The 19,803-nt window shown below is 39.5% G+C and overlaps 1 pseudogene; it reads left to right on the forward strand.

The window, feature by feature from the left end:
• Nucleotides 1–7,258: 7,258 nt before the first annotated feature.
• Nucleotides 7,259–18,670, forward strand: LOC148676749 (uncharacterized; annotated as a pseudogene).
• The last annotated feature ends 1,133 nt before the right edge of the window (nt 18,671–19,803 follow it).

Below are 19,803 nucleotides of genomic sequence, written 5' to 3' on the forward strand. Positions count from 1 at the left end.
GTCCATTCAGATACACGTTAATTACCTCATTCTGAAAAAACTTAATCCTGTTTAGCAACACTCTCTGAGCCCCGCATGGCCTTCTCTTTCTCTTCTTTTTCATTGTTTTTAGAAATGATGTGGGAAGGACAGCTACCAGAGGGGGTAGTTCTTATCCCTTGTCCCCTGCTGTGCACACAGGGGTTTGGAAGTTGGGGAGGCTTTTCTGGGGGGGTCTTACCCAGCTATTAAAAACAACTAATAGAATAGAACTGTCTTCAATAATTGCAATGCCTGGTGATATTAGGTAGGGCATGTCCAGCGCATCATCATGCTTCCCTGATACATTTTCGTAGCTCTGATAGCCACACTTTAGAAATCATTTTTTTTCAGTGCAAAATGTTCTGCCTTTCGTGAGGGAGTATACAGTAGGTCTGATCCACTTATGGGGAGGCAGCATAGATGTAACCAAGGCCCTTACTACACCCTCCCCTCTCTCCCAATCCTTGTGCTCCAACCACTAACCCACACATCCTCCCTCCCAGTCTCTCAACTCTAACTGCTACCCACACTGCCTCACTCCATCTCTCCAAGTCGATCAGCCCTAAGAGCTCGCCCACAATGCCTCTCTCTCCAGGTCCTATCCATCAATCTATTAAGGAAGACTTTTTTCCCAGTATTGCAGAGGCATCTGCCATAGTATAATTCCAAAGGGTCCCTGTACATTCTCACTCTCTCACTCCAGGAATGTTTAAACCCACACACAGTGGACACCCTTGTTTCAACCTGAGGAATGTGCGTTGTATATTTTATGTTTGTTTTCTGTTGTTTAATTTCACTTGTCTTTTTATTCCCAAATCAAAGAGTGATCCTCATTCTATTTGCGCTGTTCTGAATAAGTGGATAATGAAAGGGGAGCTGAGCTGATGGTGTTGCATGGGAACCCTTTGCCTCTGTGAAGAAAAGGACATTGTTACTCCACTGAGTCTAAGCTGTGTGGGATATATCTGGTGTTTTTGGCGAAGGGAGCTTATGCGGACACTTTAATCAGCTTAGTGATTTGGTGATTTGGTTACAATTCTTCTTTTCATTTTCTTTCTTTTCATTTGGGAGGGGGTTGCAGGTCATAGTGATGTGTTATTCTGCAAATCTGGTCCACCCAGGTATTGAGATGACGAACTTCAAACAGCTGCTCCTCTCTTTGAAGTCTTGCTTGAAAAGAGACACCTGCTTTCTTTAATTATTCACGGTCTCTCTGCTCCTCCAGCTCTGCTGCTGTACGGACACCTCATTCTCTCTGCTTCACATTTTTTCCACCTGCCCCTCCCTCCGCACCTTACTCACACACCTTCACTGTCCGTCAGATATCTCAGGGCTTCATGCTCCTCTCCACGTGTCCCTCTGTCTTTCTGTCCAGGTTTCTTCCTCTCCTGTCCTCTGCCATGTCACCCAATATCAACAAATCAACAAATTTGAGAAGAATTAAGATAGATAAGACTTTATTAATCCCGTAGGGAAATTGATGCAACCTAAGTTAAGCAACCTGTTTATTCAAAACCACACTCTTCTCAGAATGATCCTCAAATTAAACATTTTTTTGTTATTCTATCAAATTTTTAATTTTGTAATTTAATGTACTTTTTGTGATTTTATGTGACTTTTATGTTTTGCTTGTGTTATTTGTACTTTGGAAAAGACCAATTTCCACTGTAGTGGACAATGAAGAATCTATCTAATTGCAAATCTTCTATTTTATGAGGCCATCTCTACAGGAATAATCAGTACTTCACTGCTGGACATTGAACTTTGAAGCTTTCCTTTAGAATCTGCCAATAAGTTTAATTATTACTTGTCACAGAGTTTCACAAACACTTGTTGAGTATTAGTGTGGGAAAGCTTGTTCTGTCAGACTACTGAACTGAACAGTGTATCCTTAACTCTGCACAAAATGGGAAAACATCAATAAAAGAGCCTTTAAAACAGCTCTGATTTAAGACAACAATAGGTGTGCTGCCTGTGGCTTTTCTGCCATACATTTGTTGGTGCTCTAGCAATAAACGGAGATCCGGTGTAAATCATTGCTCTTTAAAAGTCCTTGAAAACTAATGAACTGCGCTGTGCTACTGCCCAATCTTACAGCTGTAAATATAAGCAGGCTCTGTGTAATTGGAGGCATTCATCGTTTGTGTCTGAGCACGATTGCTATGGCTCTGCTGGCTGTGATGGAGTCAGAATGTATTACAGATACACACATGAGGTCCAGAGACACACCTTGTTAAAGTGTTCACTTCCAAAAGAAAAAGACTCAAGACAGATTTCTCCATGAGCGCTTGCATCAGGCTTTCTGAACGATGCTTGAGGCTGAGCATTACCCAATCTGTCCGTGTTTGTGTTGGCTCTGTTTTATGCTAAGTGGTATGTCTCTATGTATAATAATAATGTTTCTTTATTAGCCCTACAAGTTCTTGCATTAGGAATGCGTCTTTTCGCATACCCCAGATTTTTCTCCAGGGAGACACAGAGACAGGGAGAGAAGCTTGGGGTCAGAGCACAGGGTCTGCCATTGTACGGCATCCCTGGAGCAGTTGGGGTTAAGGGCCTTGCTCAGGGGCCCAACGGAGTAGGATTCCTCTGCCGGCCACGGGGTTTGAACTGGCAACCTTCCAGTCACAGGCGCAGATCCTTAGCCACAGAGCCACCGCTCCGCCCCTAAATGGCTTTATTATTACTGTGTCATGACTGAGCCCTTACAAAATGCATATCCAGCTGGGAAATTGTGAGCCAACACATTATATGGGGAGGAAAGGGAGAGGAGCCTGCATGCTGTGACAAGGGGTAGGTGGGCTTTTGTCTGATACAATGGGTCAACACAGCTGAGATTCTGTGATTCAATCAGAGATTCTGTGTCAATGACACAGCTCTGCTGTGGGTATGAAATGAGCACAAGCTCTACAGCAACGTAAGCTTTCCTCTACAGGACTTAATAGTGGTCTATCACACATACAGTATAGGGAACAACCATCAGACTACCTCTGACACATGACATGTTTCCTTTGACTGACAACAAATATAACCAAGCCCCAGCCAGGATTGGTGATCCAGGCTGTCTCCTGTGCTTCTGTGCTAGGACTGCAGATCTGAATTTTCTTCATTACTACATTTCCCTACTTTATCAGGCCAAGAAGTCCCTTGTTTGTAAAACATCCACAAATGTGGATCAAATGAGATTTTGGGTGATTTGCTCCTGCCTTGAATTTCTCTGTAAGTAATTGTGCCTGTGTATATGTCTCCTTGTGGACATTACAATCAATGTGTTGACAGAATTTGAGTAAACATCTCTGCAGGGATAGTAACAGACAATATGGGAGATGTTCCCAGAATGGAAATGACTATATGCCATCTTTTTAAAATCTAAGAATTCCAATATTTGTTTCAGGTCTGTTTTCTGTTTTTGAAGTAGGAATTAAAAACAGAGTTAGAATGAACAAGAAGCCCCCATAAGGATAAATGTCTGTGGACAAGACAGACAACAGACGACTTTGTAGAAAGAGAGAACAAGACATTTGTATAACTCTGAAGCTCATCACCCTCTGTAACTATTAGCTATACACTGTCCTACTTACACTAAAAAAACAATTGAATGTGATCCTGCCTGATTGTAAAGCTTTTCACCTGATATTGTCCCAATTTGCACATAACTTCACCCTCAGCTTGTAGTAAACAGTCTCAGTAGCCCTACAGGGAACTGCATTTTTTAAAAACCCAGTTTGTTCCCAAAACGTTCTTGCAATGGTTTAAAGTAAGGACACTTCATCATCTAAAGACATCCACAAAGCACTAGACTGTTATTAGAATTATTAAAATGCAATTTAGATATATATATAGGAAACACTCTTTGATTGTATTTATGGGGCATATTCTCCAATTATATTTGTTAATGCAGGAGGCAAAGGACCACGTACATCAATCAAGTGATCAGTCATGTCTTGGAGTTTTTCCAAGGTCATCAACAAATTAGTTTGGGCCCATAATAGAATCATCCCCATCGCTTAAACCAATTCATGTTTTTTCTTCCATTGCAGAAGAGAAGATGATTAAATTAGCACTTAAAGCCCAGGCTGGAAGTACAGTGTAGGTTCCTGCAGGTGAGCAAAGCTGTGCATTGCAGTGGGCACTTGTATTGTGCAGACTGGCTTCTTCATGCAGACAGACTCCTCCTTTGCAAGTTTGCAATCTCCTTTTGTTCAAATGCCCCCAAGATGCAATTTCCTCTGCCAGCAATTAGATAATGAAACCCATCCCGAAAGGTGCGTGAACTCACTTTAGCACGCTGATTGAAACCAATTTATCACTAGAGCTTCTATCTTTTCAGAATTCTGCTGAAAATCACACTGGATACTGGTGTTACATACAGACTCACCTGCTTTGTACTCCACCAAAGTTACTATGAAGAGAAGGGGCATTGTGCTGCCATAGCACATTAATACTATAGTCTTCCTATCTCTACAAAGCAGATGCCAGTTTTGTTTTCCTTTTTAATTAGGGCAATCAGTTATTTTCTGTTTTTAGCACCTTCAAGTTGGATGCACTGATTAGCTTAATTAGCTTGGCTCATTGCATTGGCGTCTCATCAGTATATGTAATGCATGCATTCCATGCCCTAGAATAAAAAGCAACATTGATAATCTTTTTTGAGTGCTCAAATATTAATTAACAGCTATACCTGTTAATCAACATGTAGTTACAGACATTGACCAAATTTTACAAAATTCAATCAGATTTACCATCTTCTTGTTTCCTATTCATGCAATACTAAACATTTGCAGCCTGTTGCCTAGGTAATGCTATTCTGTGCAGGCACAGTGCAGACGTATCGTGCTGTAAACATAATACCCAAGGCATGGAACTTCAGAATTAAATAATCAATGATAGAGCAAAGCAAGTGGTGAACTCCTTGCTGCCATCTGCTGGAACTCAGATAATAAATAAGTAGGTCCAGTGATTTTCGAAAATTGCTGAAATTATCCTATTTTATTCAAACATGACCTATGATTTATGGATTTTTTTTATTTTTAGCTCAACCCAATACAAGAACAATAAAGACAAAACACACACATCTTAGGCATCTCCAACAGTGAGCTAGGCAAGGGATTGATATGGTTTCTGCTGATAACGCTGCTTAGGAAACTTAGCAAACCCTCACCAACATCAAACACATCCCCTCTTTACAGGGTTTAGTTCACACTTTTCTAACCTTTATAGAATCCCAGTCTCAGTTGGATAATGCCAAGGTCCACATTGGAGACAGAGCCCAACAATGTCTGGACCACCATGTCCTACTTGTTGTCTGACCTGGCAAGAGTAGATGTATTCTTCTTCAATTATAACCCTGTCAAAACCCATCTTATCTCAACTTTTCAAGTATGTGTGGAAGTTTGTCCCTCCTCCAACAGAATTCCCAGTAACAAGTGTTTCTCCCTCCTGGATAGAGAGGTTGTGGTCGTCTGTTTATTCCCATTATTCAGTAGTGGTCCACCTCCAACTCAGCCTAGCCAGAGCTGATAGTAAGGTGGGGGCCACAGACTGTGGGGTTAACTTTCAGAGAATCTGTGAATCTTGGGTAAGGGCGTTAGTTCAGTGAATGCACTGTGTAGTTGAAAACAAACACAAATTCATTGTGGTTTTAAGGGACAAACAAGAAGAACTCTTCTGAAAATCAAGAATGGCCTTTCAACTTATTTTCATGTTGTATCCAAAGTGTTTTTTTATTTATTTTTATTTACCCTGTTTTCTATATCTCACATCAAGTCCTTCTTTCGTTTCCTTTGTATTTTGAAGAGGGGTTTTTTAGCTGCTGAAGAGCAGATTAAATATCAGCATGTCCCTCAACCTTGAGGCCTGAGATTTTCCAGGTGTGTGAAACCTGTCCACCATCGCACTAAATGTAGGGGTTCACCTTCTCTGGCACTGCACAATGTCACTGAGAATTCAATAACTCAACACCAAGGACATACACATTTTCAGAGCTATCAAGATACTGGAGAGATGATAAAAACAATGTAGTATAACATTGCATTAGGTTAATAAGGATCAAGCACTTTCAAGAGGCATGCTGTTCCAAGATAATTTTGATTCTTTATTTTGGCTGTATTGGACTATCTTCCTGTAAAACATTAGTATATCTCTGCAAATCCGTATAGGAAATCTCACTGCAGACTACATTTAGGGACTTGTGGGACAGGAGGACAGCTCAGCATAAAGGTGTATTAGGAAGAGACAAAGACAGAGAGTGAGTGAGCAGAAATATTATGAGGATTCCTCGCTGGCTGCACATCAGCGATTCGCTCAAATAAAAACAGACCTGACCTCGTCTCCCAGGCAGATGGCAAACTGGATTAGTAGGTAATGGGCGTAGAGTATAAAATAGAAAAAGCAAGAAATTAGCTTTCCTTAACAGCCCATTTCCATTGCACGAAAAGGCATTAACATAATCACTGCCACTCTGCTGCCAAATAAATCCAATTGCACACTATTCCAGAGTGGGCGACCTCATTACCTGCCTGTTCAAGGTGATTCAGAGAATACAGAGCCCATGGATAAACTATATGGATTTGGTAAAGGCAACAAAGTAGAGAGGCTAGAGCTGAGAGACAGAGGGAGTAGGAGAAAGGAGGAAGGCCTCATGGCCTAAAGATTTGAGCTGAGGGACCAGGAGAAATAGAATGAAATAGTCTGGGCTACTGCTGAGGGACTAGAGGGAGAAGGAGGCAGTGTGGGCAAGCACAGCAGAGCAATAGAGAGGGAGGGAAGCAGTGTAGGGCTTTGTTTCCATTCAGCTCTGGAAAACAAAACAAAGAGGTAAAGCAGGAAATTAAGAATAATAACAAAAACAGCAGAAAATAGAGGACATGTACACGCCAGTACTTTCTCCTGCTTTAGAAGGTTCATTTCCTGGTGAAATAATGAAAATGCCAATTACCTTTTATGAAGAACCCCACAAAATAAATTCTCCCTGTTGTGATTCTTGTGAAATATTTTTTTGTAATTAAAGAATGCTAAGTGCTGAAGAGCCCTGCAAGTCTTTCCTCCTTAGTGAACTGGGAGGCGGCAGTGTCCCCATCTTGCTCTATCGACATTTGTGGTGACATTGAGAGATGAATGTGAGAGGAGACGGAGCGGCCTGGCGGAGGCGGAGGAATGCTGGTCTTTGTGTTCTTTCTTTTCTTGTTTGCTGAAGTGATTCCCAATGTGCGTCGTTTCACCTGGGCTGTAAATAGAGATGGATGGCGCAGGGGGAGAGCAGGAAGAGGAGCTTAGAGGAGAACAGAAAGAAAGGGGGTGAGTAAATGAAGGGAGAGAAAGAGGACAGATTTTACAAGAGAAATGGACATTGAAACTCCCATCTCTGCAGCTCTTCTCTTTGCAAGAGATGCCAAAGTTGCTGCCATTTAGAATGTAATAACCCCTCTACCCCATCCCACTCAATCCCCAGAAGAATAGTCCTACCCCTCTTGGGACAGACTCCAGTCCAGCTGTGCAGGCTGGACATGGAGATACAGCTGGACATGGAGACATCTGTGGCAGTGGAGCTGTGAGGAGACAAAGGGAGAGACGGAAGAAGAAGGAGTGGATGAGATGTACTATGAGAGATTGATTAAAGTTTACCTGCCTGAGTTAGGAAGCACACAAGACAGAGGCTCAGACCCTGAGAGTGCAATGGCTTTAATTTTCCAAGGCAAGCAGGATCCAAGCTGGTCCCAGAAACACAGATTATCAGAGGGAAAGAGAAACATGCAGAACCTGAGACAGAGAATCAAATACAGGGGTAGACCCTCAGTCAGTGAAGTAGTTAGGCAGTCTAAGGCAGACTAGAAAGGCAGACAGATTGTATTAATTGTATCTGCTTTGCCAGCACTGTAATTAATTGGCCACGCATATAAAGCTTTTTGAATTTGAATTGGATAGACAGCTAAAGCCTTGGACAGACAGACACAGGCGACATTTTTCACTGCTGATGATCAAGAGCACGTAGACACACAACCAGAGAGCTGTGCAGTGCATGTCTCTTCATGCTGTGGAGAAAGAGAGAGAGAGGAGGCTGTTGAGGAGAGACGGAGCACACACACCCACTCACACACTCCGCCCCTAGAGACTTCCAGCTCTGGTAGATTAAATTACAGCTTATTGTTTCCTATTAATAACTGGTTATGCTTCAGTGGCCCAGGTTTGCAAAATATGACTTAATTGATAAAGCGGGTCCCTTGCTGAGCTGCTACAAGGCACTGGCTGCTGCTCTGTCTCCTTGCGCCTGCACACCTGTCCAGGCTGCTGCTGTTGTTTCTTTACCTCCTGGCGCAGGAGGAGCGGCACTGTTCACACACTGAAAGACTCGCTGATCAGCCTGGTGTTAGAGCAAACCTGTTTGTACTTGAAGACAGTACATGCAAAGTGCAGTTTATAATAAAACAAGATTAAAGTACTAATAGTATTGTGCTACCAGCATTAGTATTATTATTAACCGAACCTTGTAGACCGCTGCAAAAACAACTAACTGGTTTGGTTCCATGAAACATTGTATCTCTGATAATAGCTAGCCTGTAAATTGCAGAAATGTAAAGAAGAGCCTCAGGATTAGCGGCATTAGTAAAAGTAGTAATCGCTGTATAATGTTTATCTATTTCATGCACCTTGCTTTTGGCTCACAAGCTTTGAAGTCTATGGTGTGTAATTTTTTCATACCTCCCTTCACACTAAAATGATTTTTATCTTAAAGTGCCTGAGCTGAGCAGTTCTGTGCCTCCTGAGGATCCCGAGTAAGCAGTGCCTCCCCCCACCACAAACACACACCTGCCCAGGTCCAGCATTCAGCAGTAGCCTGAACATGAACGTGCGGGGCAGCAGGGGAAGAATGAGAAGTTCTGTTCTCAAGATAAAATGAAAAATAAATAACAGAGAAGAGCCTAGAGTGTCAGAGCCAGTGCACAGGGGACCCAGGGGTCACTCTGCTGTTGAGATGCTTCTAGAAGAGAAGGTTGTGGTCTCACTGAATGTTTGCTCAATGCAGACAGCGTCCTGTTTATGTCTGGTCTGTTTTGCTGCAAGCTGTGTTATGCATTTCTGGCAATACTTGTTCGGCTTTGGAAATCACTTATTACTACGAACCAGAGAGGAGTCATAGGCCAGTTACATGGCCAGGTTCTACAAGAAATCCTTCTCATATTATTGCAAAGACAGACAGAAAGCACTAGAGCAAGATATCTCGTGTGCCCACCGGGCTTACTCACCCTTTCTCTCTGCCTAACCTCTTTCTCCTTCTCACAGACTGACGTCAACTCCGTGCAATCCCAGCAGGCTATGCACCGCGCTTGTCCCCTGTTTGACCCCTCGCTCTGCACCGCAGTGATGTCACGTCTGTCTCGAGATCGCTGCGGGCGGGGTCGTCCGGCGGTCAGGGCCGTCCACTCCATTTTCTTCATCGGCGTAGACCGGGGGGCAGGGCCTCCTCGTGTCGTTTCCTATCTGGTGGACCAATAGCAACACACAGAACCAAAGAACTGGAACAAACATCCGCACACAAAGTTTTAGATGTATTTATATTCACCCACCGAGCTTCTTCGCCGAGGGACAACTGAAGAGTGACCCACTTTTGCGTTTTGCTTTTGTCTGCGTGACAATTTGTCGGCTTCCACACTGAACGCCTGGCGCTCGCAGGTCACCAGCAGAAGAGGAGTTGGAGCAGAGTCATAATTGCTTCACGCGTTGTCTTCCCCCAGTGTGCACACAGCTGTGGAAAGCACAGAAATTTTAACACGATGCCCACTCCCCACCTTACCCTGCTATTGTTTGCCTGTCGCCTAAAATTAGGACTTCTAACACTCTTCTTAATCGCAGTCTCACCCTGTTCGCTATAGATTGTGCTCAACAAAGCAGACTTACTCTCTACTGTAGAATGGTGTGCAACACGAAGAGAGACAGACATTATTCATCTCAATCGTCAGTTTCGTAGGTTCTGTGTGAGCTCAAGCTCACTTAATATTTTTGATTATATTATTTTGTAAGTAGTGTTGAACTCATTATTTTGTACGTTTGGGAAATTATCATAGGATTGCACATAAACAATCTTAGATAACAATTAATTTGTGTACTCTGTAGTCAGCTTATCTGACTGTTACTTCTGATTCAGTTGATTCATCATTTAATATCGTTTAATTATTTATCAATTAATCATCTGATCTGAAGGACTGCTGCTGCCAATGAGCAAACCTAAGAGAGTAATATATTTCAGAATATAAGGAAAACATAAGAAAGACTCAACATTTCAGCATAAACAGGCATCACCATTCATGTGGCTTTTTACAAAAATTAAGATGAAAAATGTATCTGTTTATTGGGATTGAATTTGACATATTTCGTCACACAACAGAAAGGTTTCGAAAACATGAATGATCTGACCGTCACAATAAAGTGTCAATGACTGTGTAATGAAACACAAAATTTTTGTAATGAAAAAAAAAGCTTTTCAGTTTCCTATATTCTTGGGATACTCTCTTTCACTGGACACTGAAGACACTTTACATAGGGAAGAAGAGAGAGAAGGACGACATTCTACTTAACATGTTCTTAATAGTAACACAGCCTGGATTAATAGTAAACGGTGTTTTATTTTTCAGTTAATGTGAGAGGAGGCAAGAGAAATGCTTTGTTAATGTGAATGATGAGCACATCCAATAGTGTGCAATAGTGAAAAGTTGGCACCTATGGAGACAGATGGAAAAACTGAGAGGAGGGAACAGGAGAAAAAGAGGACCTGAAAAAAGACAAGGGAGAAAAGATAAAAAGGGAGAGAACTGAGAAACAAAAGAGGAAAAGTAGAAGGGAAAGGAGAGAGGCAACAGAACAAGAGAGAGAGAAAGAGATGAAAGAGGTGAAAGGAGGAGAAAAAGAGCAGAAGAAACTTGAAAGAAAAGAAGAAAAACAAAATTATCCTTTATATTCTCTGTAAGCATGCGGGTGTGGATCACAGTGCTTAAGATGAAATTGTCTTTGCAGAAAATTAGAATTTGTGGCATATGGCAGAATTCTGCCTGTTGGTCTGTTATGTGCTTTATGGGGAAGTAACACAGTCAGATCCTGAAACTACATGCTGGGCCCTCAGTCTGTTTAAGGAGAAGAAACAGTCTCAAAACACGGTGTAGCTGGTAGGTGACAGTGCAGGTAGGGAGGGGGGAGCATGGGCAAATGGGGACAGAAACGCAGCTTGAGGTAAATGCAGCTTTTACCTAACTTTCTTCAAACTAAATTGTAGTAATTATTATATTTCCATATAATGTTATATATATATTAAATATCATTCCAGGCATATTTGATAAGTGTGAGGTAATTAATATAAATGCAAGTATATATATACATTATTTAATAAAAACAATTTAAATGGAGGCCCAGGGGCTTAAATATCTAGGTATTCATGTAGCATTGGATTGAAACATTATCCAAAATTACACGAATTATGGACCATTAATTGATAATATTAAATTGGATATAGAGAGATGGGCTCATCTAGCTTTTGTTGATGATAGACAGAGTAAATATAATCAAGATGTCTGTTTAACCTACATGTATGTATTTTTTCTGGCATTGTCAGTAAACTGTCCATTAAAAATATTAACACTAATTATTAAGTTGATTTCTAAATTTATTTGGGCCCAAAGATGGTAAGCATAAAAATCTCAATGTGGCAAACTCCATTTGAAAAAGGCAACTTAAATCTTACAAATTTTATTTTATTTGGCTGATCAGTTGAGAGGTATTTGGAAAGAATTTAAACCTAACAAAGTTAATAGTTTGACTAAATTTACTCTTTTATAGGATACCTTGTTTGTTCCACATTTTCTTCTCGATGGTATTACATTAAAATGGCAGGAGAAGAGTATTATTAAATTAGGTGATTTATGTTATGTTGACACTTTTTTAGACTTTGAGCCAATAAAAATGAAATGTAATATACTCTGTGAACATTTTTTAAATTATTTACACTTAAGAGATTTGGTCACGGGAAATTAAAAAAAGGATTTTCTATTATTACCCCAAAACCAATTGAAAAAGCAATCCAAGATATTTACTCCCTCTAATGTAATATTTCTAAATTATTTAATGCTCTGAATTCAGAAATAAAATGTGGTTTTATACTGAAAAGGGTAAAATGGGAAAAGGAGTATTGCAATGTGAGTATTCAGTAAAAGAGTGGCAAAAATTATGAAGATATTCACAAAAAACAATTAACTAACACCAAAGAAAGATTGCTGGAATTTAATGTACTCCATCATATACCTTATATGTCATTGAGAATGACTCAATTTAAAGCTAATTTATCATCTTAGTGCCCACGTTGCAAATAAGAAAAAGACAATATGATGCATATGTTATGGAGATGTGAAAAATAAAAAAAAAACCTGGAAATGTATATTTGAATTATTATGAAAAGCACTGATAAATGGAATATCAATTGAACCATGTTTATCTGTTTTGGGTGACATACATATATTTTCTAATTTTGAAAATGAAGGTAAAAAGATAATATTTTTGGCAATGACTGCAGCTAAGATGTACAGTATATAGGAATATTGGAAATCAGATATTCCATTCTCTGTAAGACAGTGGTGGAATAAGCTTCTGTCATATTGTACATTGGAAATTATCCATAATGTAAAGGGACAACCTACAACATTTGAAAAATATATGGAGGCCAATCGTAATGAACATCAGTATAATTGAAAAGAAGATATGTAAATTTTAAATTTTACTCAATTATTTTATTATTTTTTAAAGTCCATATACATTTGTGGTATTATATTATTTTTAAATTTATTTGGTGATGTTAGAGAATTACTATTAAATGATGATGATGATGATGATGATTAAACTATATTGGAAATGTTAAGTATATTCATATTTAAATCTATTAACTTTTTACCATGTTCATTTCTCTCTTTTATATATAAATTGACTGATGAAGTGAAATATGTTTAACTTATTTGTCTGTCCAAACAATGGTAAGGGCTTGGGGGATGTAAATTGTAAATTTTACATAAATTGGAAAAAGTTTAAAAATAAAATATTTGTGCAGAAAATAAAAAAAACGTAAGTAGCATCATATACTACTCAAAAGTCTAGGTGCACAATGACCCACGACAAGTCATTCAACATAGCACAGCTTCTCTGGGTCCAGGACTGGGTGGGCTGGTACCGTATATTGCCTAGCATACAGTATATGTGCTTTGTACATGTGTACAGGTGTTCATTGGGCTTTAGTTCTAGGGAAAGCACTGGACAGCCTATTCAAGAGACACTAAGAGGTTTCACCAGTCCAGAATGGTGGTCACTTTATGTGATCTTACATTGTCATCCACGAAGGGGAAACTGGGACAATGTTATCTGTGAAGCGGGATTGTGACATGGCGGGTAATGCTATTAAAATAGTGTTTGCCTGCGGCTGTGACCTGCACACCACCAAGCTCTCCCTTTCTCCCCTCCTCCCCATATATAACACTGCTCCTACTGTATTCTACTCTCTTTGAGATTTTGTTGTCCATGTATCTTTTGGCCCAACACCAGCGTACACTTGTTTAGCCACCTTGAAATAACTTTTCTCAGTGAACAAATGATTTGACATCAGTCCCAGCCAATTTGGTCTTGGATCCATTTCAGCCTGTCTCCCCTGTGCCCTGGAGTGTGTTCTGGCTTTGTCAGATTGAACCCGAACACATGGTGAGGAATATTGTCTGACAGCCACTCATGACTTCCTTAATTGCTGCTAATGCTGGGTTATGATGAGCCAGGCCAAAGTAAAGATCTGCTTGTACTTCTAAAACAGGTGCTTTTTGATCATGCGCACTAGTTGTGTCTCTGTTGCATGCTCAGAACTGACAGATGGCAATCTAACATTCCATCCCGTTGGCTCCCAGTTTTGAACCTAGCTATGCTTACAGAGCCCTGCTCAATGGTCAATTTCTTTAGTTCTTCTAAATTGTACAATTTGGTGTTGCCTTGCTCAAGGGTACAAAAGCAGAGTCTTACTACTTTCGAGTTATGAATCTGGAGAATTTACTGCTACTCCAGATTGCTGCCACATACTTAACTTAATATTTTTTCTCACTAATCATATTGTGATTATATTGATTAACAGTGCTGACAAGCAGAATGTGTAAACAGCAAATGCCCCCCATAAAGAAAATGACTTATTCTTGGCATTTAATCTGGTTGATATAGTTCTTTTGTTATGCAGGGACTCTTTGAATACTAAATAATCCTTCTGTTTCAAATCCACTGAATTTGATTAAAACTGGTAACTGTTGGCACTCTGCTTAAGGACTCAGTCATGCCATGTTATTGCATGTACTGGAGAGTTTCCTGTGTGTGTATCCTTGTGTTTAAATGTAAACATATCACACATCCTTCAATGAACTGCTAAACAGATGAGTCACTGTGACATCTTTGACACTGGAATGGCTAGTTCTGACCCACACTCCTGTTTTTACAATAGCATCTCTAATGTTCAAATAGCATATTACATAATAATAGATGCAATGTTATTGCTTTTCTAGTAGACCTATTATAAATAACCTAATAAGTTTTTCTAAGAAAATACAAAATGCTGGTTCTACATCTACAAATCTGTAATACAAGACAACAATAAATATACATAAATGCTGAAAATTTAAACAACATATTGAGAGCCTTTGGGAGCCTTTTCTTTGTTGAATGATCCAATTCTGAATTTTAAATGTAAAACATTTGCTCCTATTATCATCTCTGAGCACACAAATGCATCTGCTTGCACTACAATGATTCTCTCTGTAGCTGCCTTTTTTGTTATTTTTGTTGTTGTCAAATGTTTAAAGAAACGTTTTTAGACACAATTTATTCTCAACCACCAGAACTGAATAATAACTGACCACTATAGTGTGTATACTGTTATTACACACTATTATTATTCATGTAATGCATTTATTTCAAAAGATTTTTTCTTGCAACACATTTGATTTTTTTTTTTCAGATTTACTTTTCCATGTTTTTTTAAGGCTGTTGTAAAAGAGGCTGCTGCTCTGTAGATGGTAGAGGATATAATTAGTGGTCGATTGCATAGACTTTGTCAGCAGACAACAGCTGTCAGACACGATTAATGTTTTTGAGATGCTAGGAAGAGTCTATCCAGTCCAGTCACCTGGGAATGAGGCTCCTATACATGTGCCTCATTCTGGATATAAAGAGCATGTTAATTTAAGAGCAAGACACTTACTATTACAATACCATTTTTGCTCTCAAATATTTCATTTGGCATTTTAATCATCATGCAAACAGGCACAGATCCAGGTGGCGGTGAACTACAGAATCTAAAGTGCTGCAGTTCTTTGGACAGTTTACTTAATCACATCTGCAGATGCAGTCAGTGCTGTGATTCTCACAGAACTGATGATTACATTAGGATAGAAAAAAGTTTACAACCAAGAGGGCACAATTCCAGCTAATTGGATCCTTAGGAACTCATCCAGCCTATATATGCTAAAAGCCTGGGTGTCAGGCTCTACAATATGGTTGAGTAGCACTCCAGCACCTCTAAGAGTGAAAGAAACTGCCTCCTAAAATCAGTTTAAAATGTTCTTCCATGTGGTTTCCCTTTCTCTCTATTTCATGTTTCGCTGTTGATTTTAAGGAAATATATGGGTTCGCTTTTCTTAAAACCTTCGATGATTATGAATGTCTGATTTAGGTTCAATCGTAGCTTTCTCTGTTCACAAGTAAAAACTTTAAGATATTTTAGCCTAAGAAATGTCAGTGTAGGACTTGAGGTTTTACTAGTGCATTTTACAGTAACATTCCTTGATTTAGCTTCTACACTGTTTAGCTGTATTTCCTAACATTTTGTGTGCCTTTTTTATTGCTTCCCCACAATGCCTAGAAGATGACAATGATGAGTCAACTGACAGTTACTAAATGATACTGTCCTGTAAAAGAGTGTTCACCCTCTTTCACATTTTGAGACTTTTTGCAACTGAATGTTATCAGTCATCCAATATCCAGTGTCAATTTGTGAAAAATCTTCTTTAGCTCATTTTATGTTTTTCCCTTCTCCATGTAAAACTCTGCTCTTGTCTACCTCAAAATTAATCTACCATTTGTTTGCTCAGGCTTGCATTTTATCTAAAGCCTTTTGAAATGCCTTTATAGATTGCATGGAGTTTGCCAATCCTCCAACTGTATTTGATATCACTGGAGAAAATGCTTCACCAGTTTTAAGGGAGAACACTAGAGAGGCCAGATTGTACTAGCCTAGAGTGGACTTAAGCCAGGATACCAGCGTTAACAGTTAACACTTTTAAGAACAGTGTCAAAAGGATCTTTAATGACCAAGTAGTGATGACCTCAGAATATAATCTATACTGATTATTAGGGTGGAAAAGAGTGAATGCTTAGATTGGGTGATCTACCTGACTACATAATGGTTGACTACAACATTTAAAGCAGCAACCTAGATTTTCTTAGAGGTCTACCCTTACAGTACTGACAGGATACAGCCTTACGTAGCTTCTAAGATCTATGCCATAGGATCTCTAACATGCACTATATGTACTGGGTAAACCCCCAAAACAGAACAATAATCAACAAGACTTATTAATGAAAAGTACAGATCTGTATAGTCTAAAATGGGAGCTGATACTGTATGGTGCACTGTGGATTGCATACAGAAGACAGAAAATTTGTATTTCCTATATCCCTAATAGGAAAGTAGGCGTTCTTGTCCTCCAGTGATTCACAATTGTTAGTCTGTTCATTTTATAAACTGACAGGTTTGATGTGTTCACAAACATATGGTGAATTTTAATTCAGTTGTCTCAAGAATTCAGTCCTGAATTTGTAAATATGGATCTGAGAAATTCATTATACTATATGTAGAGGAAATTAATAAATTAACTAAATCAATCTCTCCATGTCTCTCATTACTCTGGGTTTTCATCAGTGCCTCCTTTGCTCCTGTCCTACTTTGTACGCTTTCTTAGAGATATTACGAAGCTGTTTCAAGGAAACATAAAATACTTTCCTAACCCATCCACTACCTCAGTGCATTTAATATTCTGTGATCTTGTGAACATTTTCACACTTTTAGAAGATTTATAAATATGGAAATGTGCATTTCTCCACAGGACAGCTGTGAAACAGCTTGACTGTGCACTCAAGCCTCCTGACTGTTGTATTTTCATATTTATAAATCATTCAAAAATGGGCTTCAAAGAGAGTGAAGGGATACAGAATCTTAAATCTACTTTGGCAGGTGATTAGCCAGTAATGTCATCTTATGATCCTTGAAAACATGTCTTTTTGGCCTTTAAGTAGAAATTCAAGTCTTCTTTGTGTTCCTAAATCTTCTCAGTTTCTTAAACCAATGCCAAAGACAAGGTCATTGAGAAAGTCTCTATGGTGGTGTGAGCAATATGGGCAGAATGTCTTGCCATCATCATTACATTTTATATTTATGTTCTCAAATATAAAGAATCTTTGTCACATGGTTACTAGTGTATATAATATGGATTATCATGGCATATTGTGGCAGTAGAAACACTGAGAACCTTCCACTATTTAACTCAAGTTTCAAAGATGTTACAGAATCACTTACTGTACATAGCAGAATTACCTGTTCTCGTCACTATTTTTTTATATTCTACTACCATCAATATTTTACAGTTTTTACTCAAACTGTACTGTAATACTTTGTGGAGCTGAGTAAGGAAATACATTATATTACTGTACTGTATCACATGACCTTGGGAATTGTATTCATATTTTGTACAAATGGATGACTGTAGCCCAACAGTTCTTGTTCTATTTTTGCAGAACTGAGAGACGACAAGCTCATGGAGGCAGACCACGGCTGTTTTCAGAAGAGCAAGAAACTGCAATTGTAAATGGTCATAGCCAACAAAGTCATTCATCTGCGAGACATTCAGACCAGAATTATTGAAGATGAGGGTATATTTCAAGGAATTGACTAAATTAGCATTTCAACCATTGACTGCATCCTTCGACACAACAGAATATGAACAAAACAAGCCTACCGTGTTCCTTTTGAAAGGAATTCAGAAAAAGTCAAAGACCAGCGCTTGGAATATGTTCAAGTACGTAAGTCTTCATCCAATGTTCTGGGGTAATGTATTTCAGCAGTATATAGCGCAGGCTATATGATGGCCTACTTTTACTACAGTAATGTTTTTTAGCGATTTACTGTATTTCTACGTAATATACATAATCCTTTGTAGAAATATTTGAGCTTGATGCCAGAGACACACCACATGAGTGCATCTTCATTGATGAGGCAGGATTTAACCTCACCAAACGGAGGAGAAGAGGGCAGAACATTATTGGCCACCGGGCCATTGTGGATGTCCCTGGTCAGCATGGAGGCTATGTCACATTGTGTGCCGCTATTAGCCACTGTGGGGTCCTCCACCACCATTCCACCCTGGGCCCACGTAACACAGCACATCTGCTGGCTTTCCTCGATGGCCTTCAGGATAACTTATTTCAACAAGAGCAGAGGGAGCCAGGGCAGCCAGAGCAGCCATGCTACGTTATTATTTGGGAGAACGTCAGTTTCCACCGCACTGCTGTGGTGCGCAGCTGGTTCACTGACAATCCTTGATTCTCTAATCTGTTTCTTCCACCCTATCCCCCATTCCTCAACCCTATAGAGGTGTTTTTCTCGGCATGGCGCTGGAAGGTATATGACAGAAATCCATATGAGCAGGAAAACCTTCTCCAGGCAATGGAGGAGGCTCGTGGGGACATTACCTTGGAGTCTTGCCAGGGGTGAGTAAGGCATACCAGGGGGTACATCCCCACTGCCTGGCCAGGGCTAACATTGCCTGTGATGTAAATGAGATTCACTCAGAGACAGGATGCTGAAGCAGAATAAGTGTGATTTTACTTTCTTTATACCAACTGTTTTCTTTTCCTTATTTTACATAGTTGAATACTTGAGACATATTTTTACTGTACTTTGCTTTTAAATTGTAAATTTTTAAGTTTACTTTTTCATCAAACTTCAGTTTACTGTACTATACTGTACATTTGATTTTATTTGCGTACTTAATTTATGTAGATTATAGTAGCATTATGTTGCATCGTTCAAAATAGACAGAGGTTATTCTGAAAAAGCATATGGCTCCTGATTCATTGCAGTAACAGGTTTTTATAGTAGTGTTTTGAATAGAGTGTCTCACCAGTGTGTAATGGTATTCAGTGGTGTTTGTGTATTTGATGGCTTTTGTGTGCCATCTGAAGGCAATGTTTGAGTTAGATTGAAGATGTTTTGAATAGAGTTTTTGATTTTGTCAAGTCTGAGGTTTGTACAGATCAGAGTGAGTTTTTGGTTTGTGTTTAGAGTTTTGGGAAGATTGAGCCTCATTTGAAGAAATGTGTCTTAGCTGTTGGGAAAATCTGTAATTTCTGTTTCTCCTTTATTTTTTCCCCTCTAACCCTGATTATCTTCCCAGTTTTCCCCTACTATATCCAGCCCAATACTCCCATGATCACACCTCCCTCTGTTGCTGATCTGTTCTGTTCCTGATGGATGGAGGATTAATACAGTATGGGGCTGAATAGTTTTCATTGGGAGTCTGGGATATGGTTTCACAGAATCCTAAAGGACTTGTTGTTTTTCTCCCTGGCAACAGTGGGAGCTCTGTTTGTCTTTCCCCAGCTCCAAAAGGCGGGTTTTAAGAACAGAGTATGGCTCCAATCCTTTTAGGCCTGGATGCCCAGGATGAGTCTGGC

The sequence above is a fragment of the Lepisosteus platostomus genome, chromosome 2 (assembly GCF_059453375.1).
Source record: "Lepisosteus platostomus isolate fLepPlt1 chromosome 2, fLepPlt1.hap1, whole genome shotgun sequence".
NCBI lineage: Eukaryota > Metazoa > Chordata > Actinopteri > Semionotiformes > Lepisosteidae > Lepisosteus > Lepisosteus platostomus.